Below are 18,756 nucleotides of genomic sequence, written 5' to 3' on the forward strand. Positions count from 1 at the left end.
GTACTATCTCTTCTGGTCGACAGAGACGCGGGCGCATCCGCGCACGAAGGTACTCTCCGCCGTCGCCTCGCAAGCAGCTCCAGTTGACGGATATCCTTTCTTTGCCGTGTTCTTCTACTGTGGGCTTTGCCCGCCATTCTCTGATTTCTTCTGTGATATCATTAACACCTACGGGCTCCACCTCCTTGATTTTACCCCCAACGCCGTTCTGACCATGGCAGTTTTTGCCCATCTATGCGAAAACTTTGTCGGAGTCCACCCCAACATAGCTCTCTTCCGCCATTTCTTTATGCCTCGTCTTGAGAGAGGGGAACCTCTTGCCGGCGGGATCGCCTGGATCTCGCGGGCCGGCAAGAAGGAGACCTATCTGGAGGGGGAGCTCCGCAGCAAGTGGGACGAGTGGAGAGCTGATTGGTGCTGGGTTGTAGAAGAGAGCCCGCAGCCGTTCACCGCCCTGCGCCAAGCCCCAGCAGTGCGTGGCAATGACTGGAGCGTTCTGTCCGTGGACGACGACAAGCTGACGATCGCCACCACTCAGATCTTGCGTCTCAGGCTTGCCGGGCTGACTGTAGGAGCTGTCGGTGCAGATTTCCTTCGCCGGCGCATCGCCCCTCTACAGGCGAGGGGGAGACCTGCCTGGGAATTTGGAGGCCCGGCAGATATCATGAGGTTGCGCCCAGGCCTCAACTTCAACTTCACCGTCATGGAGTTGGACGGGATACTCAAGGAGATATTCAAGCACGACCCACATCATCCCGAGTGGTTCAGGTTTCCGGCAGGCGTCGTTCCTTTGTGCAACAACTCCTCGCGCGACCGCATCTGCGCAATGATGCCATTGTGTGACTCGCACGGGATCGTTCCAACTTGGCAAGAGCCCGCCGGCGACGTCGTGCAGCAGTTCTTTGACAGCCTAGTGGAGGTGGCGGTCAATGCTGACGAGAAGAAGCTCCTCACCCGCGACACCACTGAGCAAGAGATGGAGCGCATCGCCACCAGGGCGGAAGAGGCGGCGGCAGCCGCGGCCGCGGGTGAATTCGGGTTCACCATGGAGGAAGCGGACGCGGCGTTGGCGATGGGTATTGCCGAACGGGAGCAGCCCGAAGAGGAAGAAGAGCTCGCTGCGCCCGACACCGAGTCGAACGAACCCGCCGAGGGTGCGAGCGGCCCGCCATCTCCGAGGAGCTTGCCGCGAGCAGGGCCCGCAGCGCAGCCAAGAAGGTGCCTCCACAGGGTTGGCGATGTATCAGGGCGGCAAGTGGGCCAACAGCCGCAGCGTCGCGCGACGTGCTCTACCGTGGCAAGTACGGTTGCCGTGGGAGCGCCTCCTGCCGCAGCGACAACTGAAGCAGGGTCGTCTCGGGCTGGCACCGCAGCCCCCGCCAAGCGGCCAAGGGATCCCACCCTTCCACCTTGTCGTGCCGGAGGTGGGCCGAACTTCGACCTCTCCGTGCTCAGCTCTGATGAGGAAGATGAAGAAGAGTAAGATTCCCTTGTTATTCTTGTAGTTCTTCAACTTGCTGGTGTTATCTTGCATCTGATCTGACCCATCCTGGACTCTCCCTTTTCAGGACACTGGCTCAGAGGGCGGTGAAGAGGGCCAAGGTTCAGGTGGTGGTCATCGAGGATGAGCCCACTGCGACGACAGGAGGCGCGCCCGAGACCACCTTGCCGGATCCGGCCATCACTTCGCAGAGCAGCCCCCAGCGCAGCCCCCAGTGTGAGCATATGGTTTACTTTCTGCTTCTGGGTGCGCGTGGTTGCTCTTTTCCTTTGTTGACATCTGATCACTGGTTTGTTTGTGCAGGAGCAGAACAGCTTGATCAGGAGGGCGTGGTGATCTCCTCCGACTCGTCGTCTTCTTCGACTACGCCGCCATGGGCGGACTCCCCGGCAAGGGAGCGTCCTCCGGTAAGGGAGGAGCCTCCGGCAAGGGAGGAGTCTCCGGCAAGGGACAGCGCTAACGATCCGCCGGTGGTGGAGGTCACGACGGCAGATCCTAGCACAGGTAGCCCTTCTTGCCCGAAACTTTCCTTGTAGTCTTCTGCTGATTTCTCTTCTCGAACACTTGTTTGATTTCTCCTTCTTCTTTGGTCGTCAGACCCACCCTCCGCGGATCCGATGGAGACCGAAGCGGGCGGCGAGGAGGACACGCGCAGCAATACTGATGACGCCGCGGCCACCGAAGAAGGAGCCGGTGCTGACGTGCCCGCCGACGAAGAGGCCGCCAAGGCTGCCGTCGAGGAAGCTGGCGGGGGATCTGGCGATCGCACTGACGGCCCTGGGGCCGCAGGAGCGTCAGGCGCTGCACCGACCGCTGATCCCTCTGCCGCTGCCGCAGCGCCAGGCTCCGAGGAGCCCCAGCCCGGCGCCTATCTGAAGGCTGGCGAAGGCATCTTCATCAAGCTCCCCTGGGTGTCGAGCTCCAGGGCGCCGATGGAAGGAGAAGCTCTAGATGAGGAGGTGCTTGCCTCCGCCGGGTTGTCGATCGTCGACGCGCCGGGAAGCAGCAGCGGCGAGCCTGAGGAGGAGCGGCTACTACGGAGGCTGCTGGCGCTCTACTGCGCCCGCCAGGTCAAGTTGGAGTCCCGGGAAGCGCTTGTTGCGAGGGCGAGCGTGGACATAGAGAAGCACGCGGAGGAGCTCCGGGGTCTTCGCCAAGAAACTCTCTGGGCCTTGGCGGAGGAGCGGGAGCAGCTTGCTGAGGAGCGGAAGGCCTTCCTCCTCGAGAAAGCTGAGGCCGAAGAGCAGCAGCGGCTCTCCGGCGAGAAGCTATACGCACGAGAAGGCGAGCCAACTCAGCGGAAAGTGAACCTCGACAGCTACGAAGAGGAGCTTGCCGCGCGCGAACGGTCACTTGGCGGGACGCTCCAAGAGGCAAAGGATACAGCTGCGGCTGCCGAGGCCGCCAAGAAAGAATTGGAGGTAAAGGTGGTGCAGCTGGAAGCTGATCTGAAGGTTGGTGGCAAAGAGCTTGCCGCGCTCAAGCTAGAACGCGAGAAGGACGCCCTTGCCCACGGTGAGTTGCAGGGCCAACTCTCAGAGAAGGGCAAAGAGCTGCATGCCGCCAAGGATTCCAATGCTGATCTGGAGCTGAAGCTGGCCACCTTGACGGAGACGTTGGACAGCGCCAGGAAACGGGAGGCAGACTTGAAGAAGGACATCGAGACCAACGAGGCGCTGTTGGCGAGGGCCGCCGAAACCCAGAATCTTCTCAGAGATACTGTGGAGCTCTAGACGGAGGGCCTCGTGGACATTGCTGCAGTTATCAAAGAGGAGCTGGTGCAATTGGGGGTGGGAGGCTTCGGGTACTCCTCCGACGAGAACCTCCAACCCAGTGCCAAGCTCACTCTGTTCTTCAAAGGCGTGGCGGCGGCGCTCCAGCAACTCCGGGAACAGATCCCAAAGCAGTTGGCCGACGAGTCACGCTCGATTTGTGCCGGAGTTCTGGAGAAGGTGCTGGTGAAGGTGGCCTTCCACAATCCGGGCCTCAACCTCACCAATGTCCTCAAGAAGCTGCCGGCGGATGCTGATCTTGACGCACTTAAGGCCCTCGTCGCACCCATTGTGGACAGGGTGAACGAGGTCAAAAGGGTTGACGGCGGTCGCATAGATTAGGCCGTCTGTTTTCTTCTTTTCTTGTCGCTGCCAGTCATGTCATGGGAACACTTTATTAGAGGCGCGACAAGTTATTTTTGTAATATAACTCTATCTTAAGCAAAAGATTGATGTGTTACTTCCTTTACTCGACTCTTGGCTTTCTATGGTCCTGCCCTACGCTTTCTAGGGAAACTTGCCAGTGCAGGCACCCTTGCCGCGAGCGCCGAGTGCGGAACTTCAGCAGCCTGCTGGCGGGGTCGCTACCGACAAGCAACTTTGTCGCGACTAGTTGCAGCTCTCTTAAGTTGTTGAGCGAACTCGAAACAAAGTAAGGGCGCTAGCAGCTCACTTAAGTTGCTGAGCGAACTCGAAGCAAAGTAAGGGCGCTAGCAGCTCACTTAAGTTGTTGAGCGGGCTCGAAACAAAATAAAGGCGCAACTAGCTACGAGTTGGTTCCTCCGCGCACAGGTTTTCCATACAAAGCACGGTCATTCAAGGAAAATAACTCAAAAACTAAAAAAAACTGATTGCTCAAGCTTTAGCAACTTAGCTTTTCTGTCGTCTGCTTCCCGGCAAGGAGAAACCTTCTTGAATGGCCTGGTCCACACCATTATCTTCTCCTCCCCCCCCAGTAAACCTTGTGGGCGAGGGAACCTTCCTTGTTTCGAGAAAGAACAGAGAAATAAAGTAATGATATGGAGCCTTGGGCTCGTTATCGCTTACCGGGTTCTAGTGCTGCACAAAGTGTCAGATAATATATGCGAAAAAGGATTATAGCATAAAAGAAGGCTGACAAGATGTGCGGGGCACATGAACTTTACTAATGCACGGGGTCTGCGCCCGGCTCTGTACAAAGGATTACATGCAACAGCGGCAAGACTTGTACAGAAAGGTGGTTGCCGGACAGGGTCCGACAACTGCGCCTTATGGGTAAAACTTACGAAGATGCTCGATGTTCCAGGAGTTGCTCACCGGAATGCCATCTTCGGTCTCAAGGCGGACAGCGCCGGGCCTAGTGACTCGTTTCACCCGATAAGGGCCTTCCCACTTCGGCGTCAACTTGTTGGAATTCTTGGCCGACTGAACACACCGAAGAACAAGGTCGCCTTCCTCGAGACTCCTGGCATTGACTCTACGGCTATGGTAGCGGCGCAGAGCTTGCTGGTAGCAAGCGGCTCGCACAGCAGCCTGGAGATGGTCTTCCTCAAGGAGCAGCGCGTCATCTTGCCGCAGCTGCTCTTGCTCGAGCTCATCATAAGCGAGCACTCGAGGTGACCTGTATACGAGTTCCATGGGGAGAACTGCCTCCGCTCCATAGACTAGGGCGAAGGGTGTCTGGCCAGTGGCTCGATTTGGCGTCGTCCTGATCGACCAAAGAGCCACCGGCAGCTCCTCGATCCAGTTTCTTCCGCACTTGTGCAGCCTGTCGAAAGTTCTGGTCTTGAGGCCTCGCAGCACTTCAGCATTTGCCCTCTCCGCTTGACCGTTGCTTCTCGGATGAGCAACAGAAGCGAAGCAGACCTTGGTGCCAAGATCTTGGACGTACTGCATGAAGGTGCGGCTCGTAAATTGTGTGCCGTTGTCGGTGATGATCCTGTTAGGAATCCCGAAACGGCAAACAATCGACCTGAAGAACTTGACTGCTGACTGTGCTGTCACCTTCCTCACTGGTTCCACTTCCGGCCACTTTGTGAACTTGTCGATTGCAACGTACAAGAACTCAAAGCCCCCGACAGCTCGGGGGAAAGGGCCGAGGATGTCGAGCCCCCAGACCGAAAATGGCCAGGATAAAGGGATCGTCTGGAGAGCTTGAGCTGGCTGGTGTATCTGTTTGGAATGGAACTGGCACGCTTCACACTTGGTTACTTGTGCAGTTGCATCCTGGAGGGCAGTCGGCCAGAAGAAGCCTTGTCGTAATGCTTTGCCGACAAGTGCTCTTGCGCCAATGTGGTGACCACATATGCCTCCATGTATCTCTGCCAACAGCTGTTGTCTACCTTCCCGGCGAATGCACTTCAATTTCACACCGTTGAGTCTTATTATATACAGTGTGTTGTCGACAAACTTGTACATACTTGACTGCCGGGCTACTTTTTCAGCTTCTTCTTGCTCTTCGGGAAGCTCTCCTGTCTGAAGGAAACGGACAATCTGCTGTGCCCATGCTGGAGCTTGCGGCTCAACAACAAGGACTAAAGGCATATCTGTTGCTACGGGAACATCCGCTTCTACGGCAAGAACCTGAAGTTCTGCCGGAGCGTGATATTCCCCGGCAAGCTTGCCGGAGCAGAACTTGCCGGGAGCGTTTGCTTCGACGGAACAAACCATAAGGTTTGCCGGAGCAGACTGCTCCTCAGCATCCTTGGTGTTGATCTTGGGGACTTTCTTGGCGGCGGCTTCGGGGAGCTCTGCCGGAACGTAGTCACCGGAAACCAACTTCCTCTTTTTGCTTGGTCCAGTTGATGGTGTCACGGATGGTTGAGTCAGCTTGAGCACAAAAATCCCTGGTTCCACAGGTAACTTTAGTGCTGCGCACTTTGACAGGCCGTCAGCAATATCGTTCTGAGCTCGTGGAACGTGTTCCATTTGCAGGCCGTCAAAGTGTGCTTCTAGCTTTCTCACTTCATCAACATAAGCTTCCATCAATGGACTCTGGTAGTTCTTGTTCACTTGGCGGACGACAAGCTGTGAGTCACCCCTGATAATGAGCTTCTTGATCCCAAGGTCAGCTGCGATTCTGAGACCGGCAAGCAACCCTTCATACTCTGCAGTATTGTTGGTTGCTTGCTCTTTGGGAAAGTGCATCTGGACTATGTACTTGAGGTGCTCTCCGGTGGGTGCGATAAGCAGCATGCCAGCACCGGCGCCTTGCAGCGAGAAGGCACCATCAAAGTACATCAGCCACTCTTTGCTTGACTCCTTGACGGGGATGCTCGTCTCTGGAATTTCTACATCTGGAGTTGGCGTCCACTCTGCTATGAACTCTGCCAATGCTCTGCTTTGGATAGTTGCAGTGCTCTCAAACTTGAGGCCAAAGCTTGATAGTTCCAATGCCCACTCGACAATCCTGCCTGTTGCTTCTGGATTCTGCAGTATCCTCTTCAGCGGAAAGCGAGTGACGACAGTGATCTCGTGCGCCTGGAAGTAATGGCGCAGCTTTCTCGAGGCCATGAGAAGGCCGAAAAGCAAATTTTGCACACCAGAGTACCTCGACCTAGCCCCCTGGAGAAGGGAGCTGACAAAGTAAACTGGTTGATGCACCATCTTCTTCTGCACGTCCTTGCACATCTGCGCAGATCCATCTTTGTCGGGGCCAGAGCTTGCCGGACCAGCGCTTGCCGGACCAGAACTTGTCGGAGAAGCCCCCTGCTTGTCGCTGGATTCATTTGCCGCGGTTGCTGGCTCATCGTCCGCCTCCCTCTTTGCTACTAACGCAGCACTAACCACTTGATTGGTTGCTGCTAGGTACAGCAGCAACTTCTCTTGTGGCTTAGGTGCGACAAGTATTGGAGTGGAGGACAGGTACCTCTTCAAGTCCTGCAGCGCAGCCTCCGCTTCCGGAGTCCATTTCACCGGACCTGCCTTTTTCAATATTTTGAAAAACGGCAGGGCGCGCTCAGCAGACTTAGAGATAAACCTGCTGAGAGCAGCCAGGCAACCGGCAAGCCTTCGCACATCCTTGACGCGCTTCGGTGCTTCAATCTGCTCGATGGCCTTAATCTTGTCGGGGTTGGCTTCAATTCCCCGCTGAGACACAAAGAACCCGAGAAGCTTGCCGGAAGGGACTCCAAACACGCACTTCTCGGGGTTGAGCTTGAGGTTGATCTTGCGCAGATTTGCAAAAGTTTCTTCTAAATCTTGGATCAGGGTAGCCTTGTCCTTGCTCTTGACCACTATATCATCCATGTAGGCTTCCACATTTCTGTGTATCTGTGGCTCAAAGGCGACATGGACTACTCTTGCAAATGTTGAACCAGCATTCTGCAACCCAAAGGGCATCCGTACAAAACAGTATGTGTCACAAGGGGTGATAAATGCGGTTTTCTCCTCATCCTCTTCTGCCATGAAGATTTGATGGTATCCTGAATACGCATCAAGAAATGAAAGAAAATCACATCCAGCTGTGGGATCAACAATCTGGTCAATGCGCGGCAAGGGAAATGGATCTTTGGGACAAGCTTTATTGACATCAGTGAAGTCTATACAAAGCCTCCACTCCCCGCTCGCCTTGCACACGACTACAGGATTGGCCAACCACGTGGGATGGAGCACTCCTCTGACAAGGCCTGCTGCTTCCAATTTCCTGATCTCTTCTGCAATGAACTCTTGGCGCTCCACTGACTGCTTCCTGACTCTCTGCTTGACGGGCCGCGCATGAGGACAGACGGCAAGGTGGTGCTCGATTACTTTCCTGGGAACACCGGGGATATCTGACGGTTGCCATGCAAACACGTCGACATTCGCCCGCAGGAAATCAATGAGCGCGCTTTCCTATTTGGGGTCAAGCGTGGCACTGATGGTGAAGGTACCACCAGTGCCGTCCTCCTTGGCGGACACCTTCTTTGTCTCCGGTGGAGCTGCCATCGTCTTCTTGCACTTGCCGGTGGAGCTCGATGGTGCGTCCTCGACGGTAGCGCAGCACTTCGAAGAGGTGCGCTTGCCGGAGTGGGCATCAGAGCTCTTGCCGGACTTGGCCTGCTTCTTCCCCCCGGGAGCTTCAGCGGCAAGTGTGTGGTGATCAGCTGCAGCTGCTGCTTCCCGGTAGATCTTATCGGCGCAGATAAGGGCATCCTTCTTGTCGCCGGGGACAGAAATGACACTCATCGGGCCTGGCATTTTGAGCATGTTGTATGCATAGTGAGAGGCTGCCATAAACTTGGCGAGCGCTAGACGGCCAAGGATCCCATTGTAGGGCAATGGAAAATTGGCAACGTCAAATGTGACCCTCTCAGTTCTGAAATTCAGCTCGCTGCCAAATGTGACCGGCAGCGTGATCTTCCCTTTCGGCTTGCTCCTTCCCGGGTTGATTCCTTGGAATGTGCCGGTCTCTTCGAGCTCGCTGTCAGGGATCTGGAGTTTGTGAAGGACCGCGGAGGAGATGAGATTCAAGCCAGCCCCGCCATCAACTAGCATCTTTGTGACCTTGAGGTTGCGGATAGTTGGTGAAACCAACATCGGCAAGCACCCGACCGCAGTTATGTGATCAGGGTGATCCCCAATGTCGAAGATGATAGGCGTGCTGGACCATTTTAGGGGTTTGCGTGACTCTATGGATGGCTCCGCTGCATTCACTTCCCGCATCCACTGCTTGAGCTGGCGGTGCAAAGTATGCAGAGAGGCGCCACCGTCAACGCACAGGACCTCTGTGGCTTTCTGAAATTCCTGCTCATCGGCCTCATCATCATCCACGTCTTCGTCATCGTCGTCATCTTCATCCTTGTCGCGGCCGCGGGGAGGTCTGTCTCCTAGCCGCTGTTTGGCCTTGCCGCGGCGTCCTCCCCGGCCGGGGCGTTTCTTGCCGGATCCACCGGTTCCTTCCTGGGCCTTCTCTTTGTCGCGTCGCTCGTATTCAGCTTTCTACTGCTCAGCAAGCTGTTCGACCTTCTTGCAGTTCTGGAGATCGTGACCCTTGGTGCGGTGAATCTTGCAATACTGCCTGCCGGAGCTGTCCTGCTTGTCGGCGGCCGCCACCGGATGGGCCTCCTTGTCGGAGCCACAAGCCTTGGCTTCCTTGGCGCCACCTCCATTGCCGGTCTGCTCGACAGCCAGCACTTCCTTACCCATATTCCTTCTGTTGTTCCGCCGCCGGCCTTTCCTTGCCGGGGCGGCATCCTCACTGTCAGATCCTCCTGCTCCTGTACTCTCTCCGGGGAGCCTCCTCCCCTCTTCAGCGCGTGCACACTTGTCAGCCAAGGCGTAAAGCTTGCTGACGTCTCTGATCTTACACATCGCCATCTCCTCCCTCATCCTTCGGTTTCGCACGTTCTGATGGAACGCGCTGATGATCGCGGCGGGGTGGACGTCTGGGATGTTGTGCTGTACGCGGCTGAATATCTGAATGTACTTGCGCAATGGCTCTCCTTCCTTCTGGGCAAGCAGATGAAGATCGCTCTCTTGGCCATGTGGCTTGTGGCCACCTGTAAAGGCGCCGACAAACTGATGGCACAGATCAGCCCAGGTGGATATGGAGTTGTCCGGCAAGTGCATGAGCCAGGATCTGACATTGGGCTTGAGCACCAGCGGGAAGTAGTTGGCAAGGATCTTGTCATCTCGCCCCCCGGCAGCCTGCACCGCAATGGTGTAGATGATGAGGAACTCCGACGGATGCATCTTGCCGTCGTACTTCTCCAGCACGTCTGGCTTGAAATTCTTTGTGCTGGGCCACTGGACTTGCCGCAACTCACGGGTGAACGCAGGACAACCTACCGCGTATGGCAGATCGCCTGGTTCCCCTGGCGCATGCATGTCAACAGATAGCCCAGCGCGCTTGTCAGATTGACGTTGCGCTTCTCTTCGGCGCTCGATGCGGGTTCGAGCGTCTTCTTGTTGTCGTTCATGGAGAACTTGGCGCTGGTCGCGACGAACTCGTGGGTCTGACGACGCGGTGGAGCCGCTGTTGGGGTGGACCCGGCGAGTCGGTGATTTTGTCCTTTGTAGTGGGGAGTGCATGGAAGTCGCACCTCCCTCAGTCTTGTTGCCATCGGCTCGCGTCCGGCTGTCCTGCCGCGGCAGCGAGGTGCTTGGTCGCCGCGCAGTGTCGTCGTTGGCGAAGCCGATGAGGCTCTGGATAGTGGCCCTCCATTCGTCGGTCTTGACCGCCGTCGGAGGATAGTCCATGAGAAGCTGGGCCCGTGCCAAGGCTTCTGCTGGAGTGGTGGGCGGCGGAGGTGAACGGTGCGAGGAGAGGGGCGTGCTCGGACTCCTAACCAAGTTAGAAGGAGCAGCTTCCTGTCCCGGCGACCGCACCTCGCTGGGGCCAGCATGCTGGCGTGCATGCTGGTCTTGAATGCCACGTGAACCACCAGCTTGATCTTGGGTCAGCGGACGTATAGCGCTGCGAACGCTATGACGCTGCTGGTCCCGCGCCTCCTAAGAGGGGCGCGGTGCTCGCATGGACGCCGAGGTCTGTGCCGCCTTGTCCTTGGACTTGGCAGCGCTGTGGGCACCCTCGTCGACGCCCATTCCTCCGCCGGTGTCCACTCCACCACCCGTTTGCTCCGGAGGCTGTGGAAGCGACGCAGACGGGACAGCTTCCTCCGAACCCTTCTTCTTTGGTGGCATGTCGATGAAGACGATGAAGATTTAGCTTGCGTGCACGCTGGATTGGGTTCGCACAATCTCGACGCCCCCTACCTAGCGCGCCAGAGATGTCGGGGGGTGCTGATTCCACCAACACCTATGGGGACAGGGCCCCTTTCGGTTCGGTGGGAGGCGGAGAGCGCACAAAGAGCGGATCGAGGCGGTGCACGCGGGGGGGATTTTACCCAGCTTCGGGCCGCACGGATGTGTAAAACCCTACTGCTGCTTGTTTGTGTGTATTGAATCTTTGCTCAGGAGCGATCGACGCTACCAGACTGAGCGTGGGAGTGTTTCTGGTGTCTCCAATGAGCCGAACTGGCCGAACCTGCTGAACCTCTTCTACGTTGCACTTGGGCCTCCTTTTATACTTTCAAGGGGTTACCCACAGGTGGCAACGTAGACTAAAAGGGTAGAAATGGAAAAGGGGGCGGTAGGTGCAGCTACCGCTACTGTGGATACAGTGCGCCCTACCTAACTCTGACGGCAGGGGGCAAGAGCATTAAATGCGTGTCTGAGTCTCCTAAACAGTGCAAAAGGTGACCGTTAGGAGCGCCACCGTTTGCCACGATGGGCTTCTCTTCATCTCCGCTTGCCACCATGTACCCCTAGCTGCACAGCCTCCTGCCACGTGTGCTTGGGAGAGTCCTAGAGCGACACATTAGCAGGTGTGCTGGAGCGCGGGCACAAAGTGGGGATTTCCCGCGGAAAGCTCCTTGCCGCGGGCGTCGTCTTGTCGCGTCCGGAAGCTTGTCGCTCGCCGGATCTTGCCGGGACGCAGAGCGCGTCGCGGCAAGCTTTCTTGGTATGCCTTGAGTAGCCTTTCCGGCAAGCTCCTCTTGCCGGGGTCTTGTCTCTTCCCGGCAAGATCCTCTTGCCGGGGCCTTGGTTTGAGTACTTTGTTCTTGAATGGTCTTCAAGGGATCCACGGAGGGTCTTGGCGGTCACCCGGCAAGCCTTGCCGCGGGGTGCTGCAACTGCCCGTGCACAAGTTCGGGGTACTAGGGTACCCCTACTCTAGTACACCGACAGATATAATTTTCACATTGTCCATGTCATGTACTATTAATCTTGTCAATAGTCAAAGGCGGACTTAAAAATCTCATTAAACCCTATATAGATGAAAGGAGGGAGTATGAATCCATTTTATGTCCAATTAAATTTTTTCGCTTGCTGTATAATGCATGTAACCTACTCATACCAACATTTTAGTGCATTCCAAATGTCTATACTACCACTGCAATTCGAACTAAATTTGAATTCGTTTCTCTATTTCAATAAGAATCTACAATCATGATTGTTGCCAACTTCAACCATCATAGTTTCCTTGCTATCCGCCAGATATAAATCACACGGCCTATAATGCAGGATGGCAGGCACACCATCATCAACAACTCCGTTTTTTATACGAGTAGAGATAAAACATATTAAATGTAGTATACCATGTTCATAACCACACCATCTGTATCACCGTTATATATATTCACACATCCGTCGGTTTGAAACACTATGATAAATTATTCAAATATCCGAATTCACTTTTTATAATGAAGTATATATGATCTCTATTCATCTTTTACACCCACACAACCCTCTTATCTTTGTAGCTAGCGCTAACTTTCTCTTGTGCATGCACACGCCCGCATCCCTCTCACCCTCCCTCAGCATTCTCTAGCTCCATCACGCAAATTCGTCTTTTCACTTTAGGTCGTTCACCCATGGTGTGTGTAGGCCCCCCAGCTCCTTCTTTACGGCACACATCGATCGATATACCTCTCAAGCCAGGTGTGCCTAGCACAAACACAAGCTTCCCCTCTTCTCTTGTCACCGTCCATGCCTCACTCCCACCACTCTTTTCATCGTTCTCGTACTCGCACACTCCTCCCCCTCGATATAGTATGCCTCTCGTACCACCTCCCACATGCATCCCTCTCTCTCTATCCTTCTCCTCGTGCCTCATTTTCTTCTAACACGCACATGCATGTATACCGATAGATCTCCCAACATATACCTAGATCGACTTTAACTACCCCCCATCGATCGACGTACCTCACAAGTTATGTCTATCCTTTATCTTATAAAGGGCGATTGATCTTCCTATGTAGTTACGTCTGCTTACCACAACCACATCGTCCCCCCTCATCATTCGTGCATGCCTCCTGACCCGTCTCTCACATGCACGTGCACAGACAACAAGTAGCCACCTCCTCTCTTATTGATATTGCGGGCGTGCCCTCCATCTGTCTAGCAAGCCTATCCCACCATTTGTTAGAAGCAACTCCACTACCACCCCTCCAACACTCTAGCTCTGTCTCTCTCCCAACCATATTCATCTCCTGCACATGTGCATGGATGTCGATCAATCTCCCTTAATACATGAGGAAGATCGATCTCCTTAATACATGAGGTAGGCCTCTCTCCTCCTCTACACATATACCAGCCATTGTACCTCTATCGTTAATTAGGCCTCCCTCTTCCCCCACCACACACCGATAGTCGAGCGCTGCAGGTAGGTATCCATGCCATAGAGACAAACCGCACACATGTCCCATCTCACATTCCAGTAGGCCAACCACTCTATATCTTTGACATGGGCACACACAAATTCGATTGCACTCTTTATCGATCGCGCGCGCACACACACACATCATCCCTCTCTTCGATTCTATGGACACCTCAAGCCGATGATACCTCCACTCTCTTCTCGTGGATCGCCCCCTCTATATATATGTTATATCCAGGACACTATTTCACACACATTGCATATGTTAAATTTTTTGATTGACCCCCCCCCCAAAACAACTCTCAAGAACCCACACACTGTATCTCTCTAGGTTTGTATCTCTCTCACACAACCCCACGCAGGTGGTGTACGTATACAAGAAGAGAATAGGTACACCGTGCATGTACTCACGCTTCGTGCCCAGCCACACCCGCGCAGGTACACGGTGGAGCTCATTTCTTTACGAAATGGTAGCCCACGTTCTAATTTGAATGCCTGTAGTGGTTGTTTACCTAGGGAGGTCGTGTACCACGCATGCACGAAACAAAGTTCGACTTGACGCATTGCCGCATTATTTTTAAATAAAGTTATACCGCTCAATGGCACGTACAGAGAATATAAAACGATTTTTATGGAGGAAAAGGTAGTCCGCTCTTCAAAGTATCTCACACAAGGCTCCGGTGGCCTCTCTCTCTCTCACCGTTGGTCACTGATCCGGCCGCATCCCGTCCGCCGGGGGAAAGGGAGTGCGGTGGCCTCTCTCTCTCACCGTTGGTCACTTATCCGGCCGCATCCCGTCTGCCGGGGTAAAGGGAGTGCGGTAGCCTCTCTCTCTCACCATTGGTCATTGATCCAGCCGCATCCCGTCCACCGGGGGAAAGGGAGGAAGTGCATCATTTCTCCGTTCGACGGCACCGAGGCTGCACGTCCCGATCTGCGGTTCACGCCATTCTCTTTGACCAAGCTCCGGCGCTGCAGGGCCTATGCCACCTGCTCGCAGATTCCGCCCACCGCCGCTCACCTAGTTACATCCCGACGACCTCCAGGTATCCCCTCCAGCCTTGCTCCACTGCCTGTTTTCCCACGTGGCTGCATGTGGATCTTCCATAGTTCTTTTCCCAAAACATCGCTCGTCCAGCGTACTTTCCATATTGCATTCTCGTCCTCACACCGTTTTAGACAAACACAACCGTGTTGTTATCTTCCCTTAGGACAAGGAATATGCTTCTTTTTTGTCATTGCATGTGTCATCAATTGTTATTGGCCAGTAATTGTTTCCTTTCTACCTCTTTTTTGCAAACAGGACTATCCATTTCACGTCGTTGCTATTGCGACCTTTTGGTGAACTGCACAAATCACTTTTTTCTTAAGACTGTTTTGTGCAATTGTACTAAATGTCACACGGGCAACGTCTCTACATTTCAGTGCGACTGCACAAAGGGAGATTGGTTTTGCTCTATCCTCGTCATCCAACTCCGAGCCTAATCTTCTCCAACTAGTTAGTCTTAAGAGAGACTGCAAAGGTGACCAGCTTCTATTTGTGTGTTTATTGTTTCATCAGCAGTCCTCTATTATCGTAATCACACTTGATATCTTTGGAACAGGGACGCTTAGCTCTATTTTAGTGGAACTGCACAAAATGATCGGAATGTTGCATGCTCTAGATAGCTACTTTTTTTCCCAACATGCCTTGTTGATTTAGACAGAGCTGGGGGGACATTGCTGCCAATGAAAGCATGGATCAATTTTAATTTAACACGTTCTCACAACTTTGTCTTTAGTTGTGATGTAATTATTAGCTCTAATCTGCTAATAATTGACACGCATTAGCAAGGAAGTTAGTTTTTTATTGTTTCCGAAAGAGCATCGAATGCAAGACACGCGAAACAAAAGCTGAAAGCTCACACCATTGTATAGTACGTCAATTATGTAAACAAATGATGGAAGCTTGATAGCATTGCCAGAAGCCTCTTCATCATCCGGGTCCATGTGCCATGCACAAAATTATACTCCTTCGTTCCTAAATATTTGTCTTTTTACAAATTTCAAACGGGCATATTTTAGTTTGTAGATTCACTCATTTTTCTTCGTATGTGTACTCCCTCCGTTCCTAAATATTATATTCGTCTTAACAGAGATTTCAACAAGTGACTACATATGGAGCAAAATGAGTGAATCTACACTCTAAAATATGTCTATATACATCCGTATGTGCTAGTCCATTTGAAATCTCTAAAAAGACAAATATTTGAGAGAGAGAGAGAGAGTAGTCACTCGTTGAAATCTCTAGAAAGAGAAATACTCCGGACTATATTTAAGAACCAAGGGGGTAGTGCAGAACCGCATGGGAGACTCATCCCGGTCGTTGCACCGCATTAATAGTGAGTAATGAGCAGTCAAATCATAAGCCCCACCTTTCCCACTGTAAGTTGTTCTGAAGAAGCAACCATCAATACGCTCTTCTTTGAATCCGCTCATACTACTCCATCCATCACTGTTTATACAGCGCGCTTCAGAAAAAAGAAAAAAAAATCTGTGGGACCAAGGCGACTAGCGATCAGCCTGAAAAATAGCATTGGTAGTTATAGCACGGCGTCTATTACTAGAGGGAATAATGCGTACACACATGCATGCAGTGCTTCCACCCCGGGTACACACATGCATGCACTCCGTAGTAGTACAGTACATGGAGAGAAAATTGTGGACTTGATTGCGGTTACCACGCCCTAATTAATTGAGCATTATACCAAACGCGTCTAAAGTCTCTCTGGTGGTGGAAATGCATTGAGAGAAATGCATCATAATGAAGCGCGCCCTGTAAACTGTGATAGACGGTGGAGTAGTATGAAGGTGCAAAACCAAGTACATGTACTACTGCGCTTGGCTCTTCGCCCCTTCGTGAAGTCGAACAATGACGGTACTCCGCATGTTGGGTACTACAGTGTATGCCTCTGACAATCTGACACCGAATGGACTGATGCATGTCCACCAAGGGTAGGATGCATTAGTCAAAAGGTGTAAGCGAGCTTCACCTTGTCCTGCAAGCTTCTCCTCGTTCTGCGAGCTGACGGGACACACCAAAAAGTAGTGCTAGTCCATACTCCCTCCTTTCCGGTTAATATGCCTTAATCTTTTTTGCGGGTAAATGAGAGAGCTTTATTCATATATAAGCATTCTTAGGACGATTAGCCAAGACACTGGTCACTCGGAAGCGAGGTACCCCGCAAAAAAAGAAGTAGGAAGCGAGGTGTTTCATCAAGCCAGCTCTCGGCCACATTCAAAGTGAAGCAATCACGGTTCGCACGAAGATGCGCCGCAAGGTTTGCTGACCTATTTACATGCTGAATAACAAAAAAGAGGAAATATTACTGAGCGCTACTATTTGTAACAGGACATGAGCCAGAATTAAGCGAGAATTGTGGCGAGTGTTCCATGCAATCAACTTCCATTATCACATGCGAGAACCCTCAAAGAGACCCAAATGTGTTGAAGATTGCTTTATCACATTTTAAAATTATAATAAGAGTGCAGACGCTCCTCCATCCGGTTCCTAGTACTTGTATAGTACGTACCTTTATGGATTATAGTAGTAGTACTAGTAAGGCCTCCTTTGGTTTGTAGGATTTTTGTAGGAATTCTATAGGATAGGATTTGCAAAGGAAAAATTCCTTTGAAGCCCTTTGGTTTGTAGGAATGGATTCCTATTCCTATGTAAGATAGGAATCAATCCTTCACGTTTTGGAGGAAAAAAAACATTACCCTAGACGAAAAAATCCTATCCTATGCACCAAATGACATCTCTTTCTCTATAGGAATTGACATGCATGTCATCTCGCTTCCTATGATTTTCCTATTCCTTTAAAATTCCTATCCTATGAACCAAAGAAGGCCTAAACTTTGCGCTTGGCTGTTCGGGAAGTCGAACAATAATAGCACTAGTAGTATAGTGTATGCTTCTGGCAATCTGACACCGAGTTAACTGTTGCACGTCCACCGGCTGAGCGAGGGAGACTTGCATTAGTCAAAAGTTTCTCCTTGTCCTGCGAACCACCGTGCGCAAGCTTCTCCCGACCTGCAACCTTCTCCTCGTTCGGCAAGTTGACGGGACACAACAAAGTAATGCTAGTCCATGCTGCCTCCTCTCCGGTTAATATGGCTTAATTTCAAACGAGATAAATACACTGTCTGTCATTGTATATTTGTAAAAATACGGTCAGTGGACTTCATAATACGCTCATTGAGCTCAATATAAATATTTTCCGGTGTTCATATGGTCACTAGCTCATCCTGACTAAGTATGTGTGTGCATGCAGGTGTAGGTTGAGCACTTGAGCATGACCGTGTGTGTTCCGTCGTGTGCTCGGACATGCATGCATTAGGGCGTAGCGAGCATTTTTGTGTCCATGTGTACGTGTGACTGTTGCATACACGTAGGGGGAGTACGTGTAGGGGCCACTAAGGAGCAGTCAAATCACACAGTAAGTTAATCGGAAGAAGCAAATATCATGTCACTCTTGAATGACACGTACACAATATTTCAAACGGGCATATTTTAGAGTGTAGATTCACTCATTTTGCTTCGTTTGTGTACTCCCTCCGTTCCTAAATATTATATTCGTCTTAACAGAGATTTCAACAAATGACTACATATGGAGAAAAATGAGTGAATCTACACTCTAAAATATGTCTATATACATCCGTATGTGCTAGTCCATTTGAAATCTCTAAAAAGACAAATATTTGAGAGAGAGAGAGAGTAGTCACTCGTTGAAATCTCTAGAAAGAGAAATACTCCGGACTATATTTAAGAACCAAGGGGGTAGTGCAGAACCGCATGGGACACTCAGCCTGGTCGTTGCACCGCATTAATAGTGAGTAATGAGCAGTCAAATCATAAGCCCCACCTTTCCCACTGTAAGTTGTTCTGAAGAAGCAACCATCAATACGCTCTTCTTTGAATCCGCTCATACTACTCCATTCGTCACTGCTTATACAGCGCGCTTCAGAAAAAAGAAAAAAAAACTGTGGGACCAAGGCGACTAGCGATCGGCCTGAAAAATAGCATTGGTAGTTATAGCACGGCGTCTATTACTAGAGGGAATAATGCGTACACACATGCATGCAGTGCTTCCACCCCGGGTACACACATGCATGCACTCTGTAGTAGTACAGTACATGGAGAGAAAATTGTGGACTTGATTGCGGTTACCACGCCCTAATTAATTGAGCATTATACCAAACGCGTCTAAAGTCTCTCTGGTGGTGGAAATGCATTGAGAGAAATGCATCATAATGAAGCGCGCCCTGTAAACTGTGATGGACGGTGGAGTAGTATGAAGGTGCAAAACCAAGTACGCATACTA

The sequence above is a fragment of the Triticum aestivum genome, chromosome 1A, assembly GCF_018294505.1.
Source record: "Triticum aestivum cultivar Chinese Spring chromosome 1A, IWGSC CS RefSeq v2.1, whole genome shotgun sequence".
Classification (NCBI taxonomy): Eukaryota; Viridiplantae; Streptophyta; class Magnoliopsida; order Poales; family Poaceae; genus Triticum; species Triticum aestivum.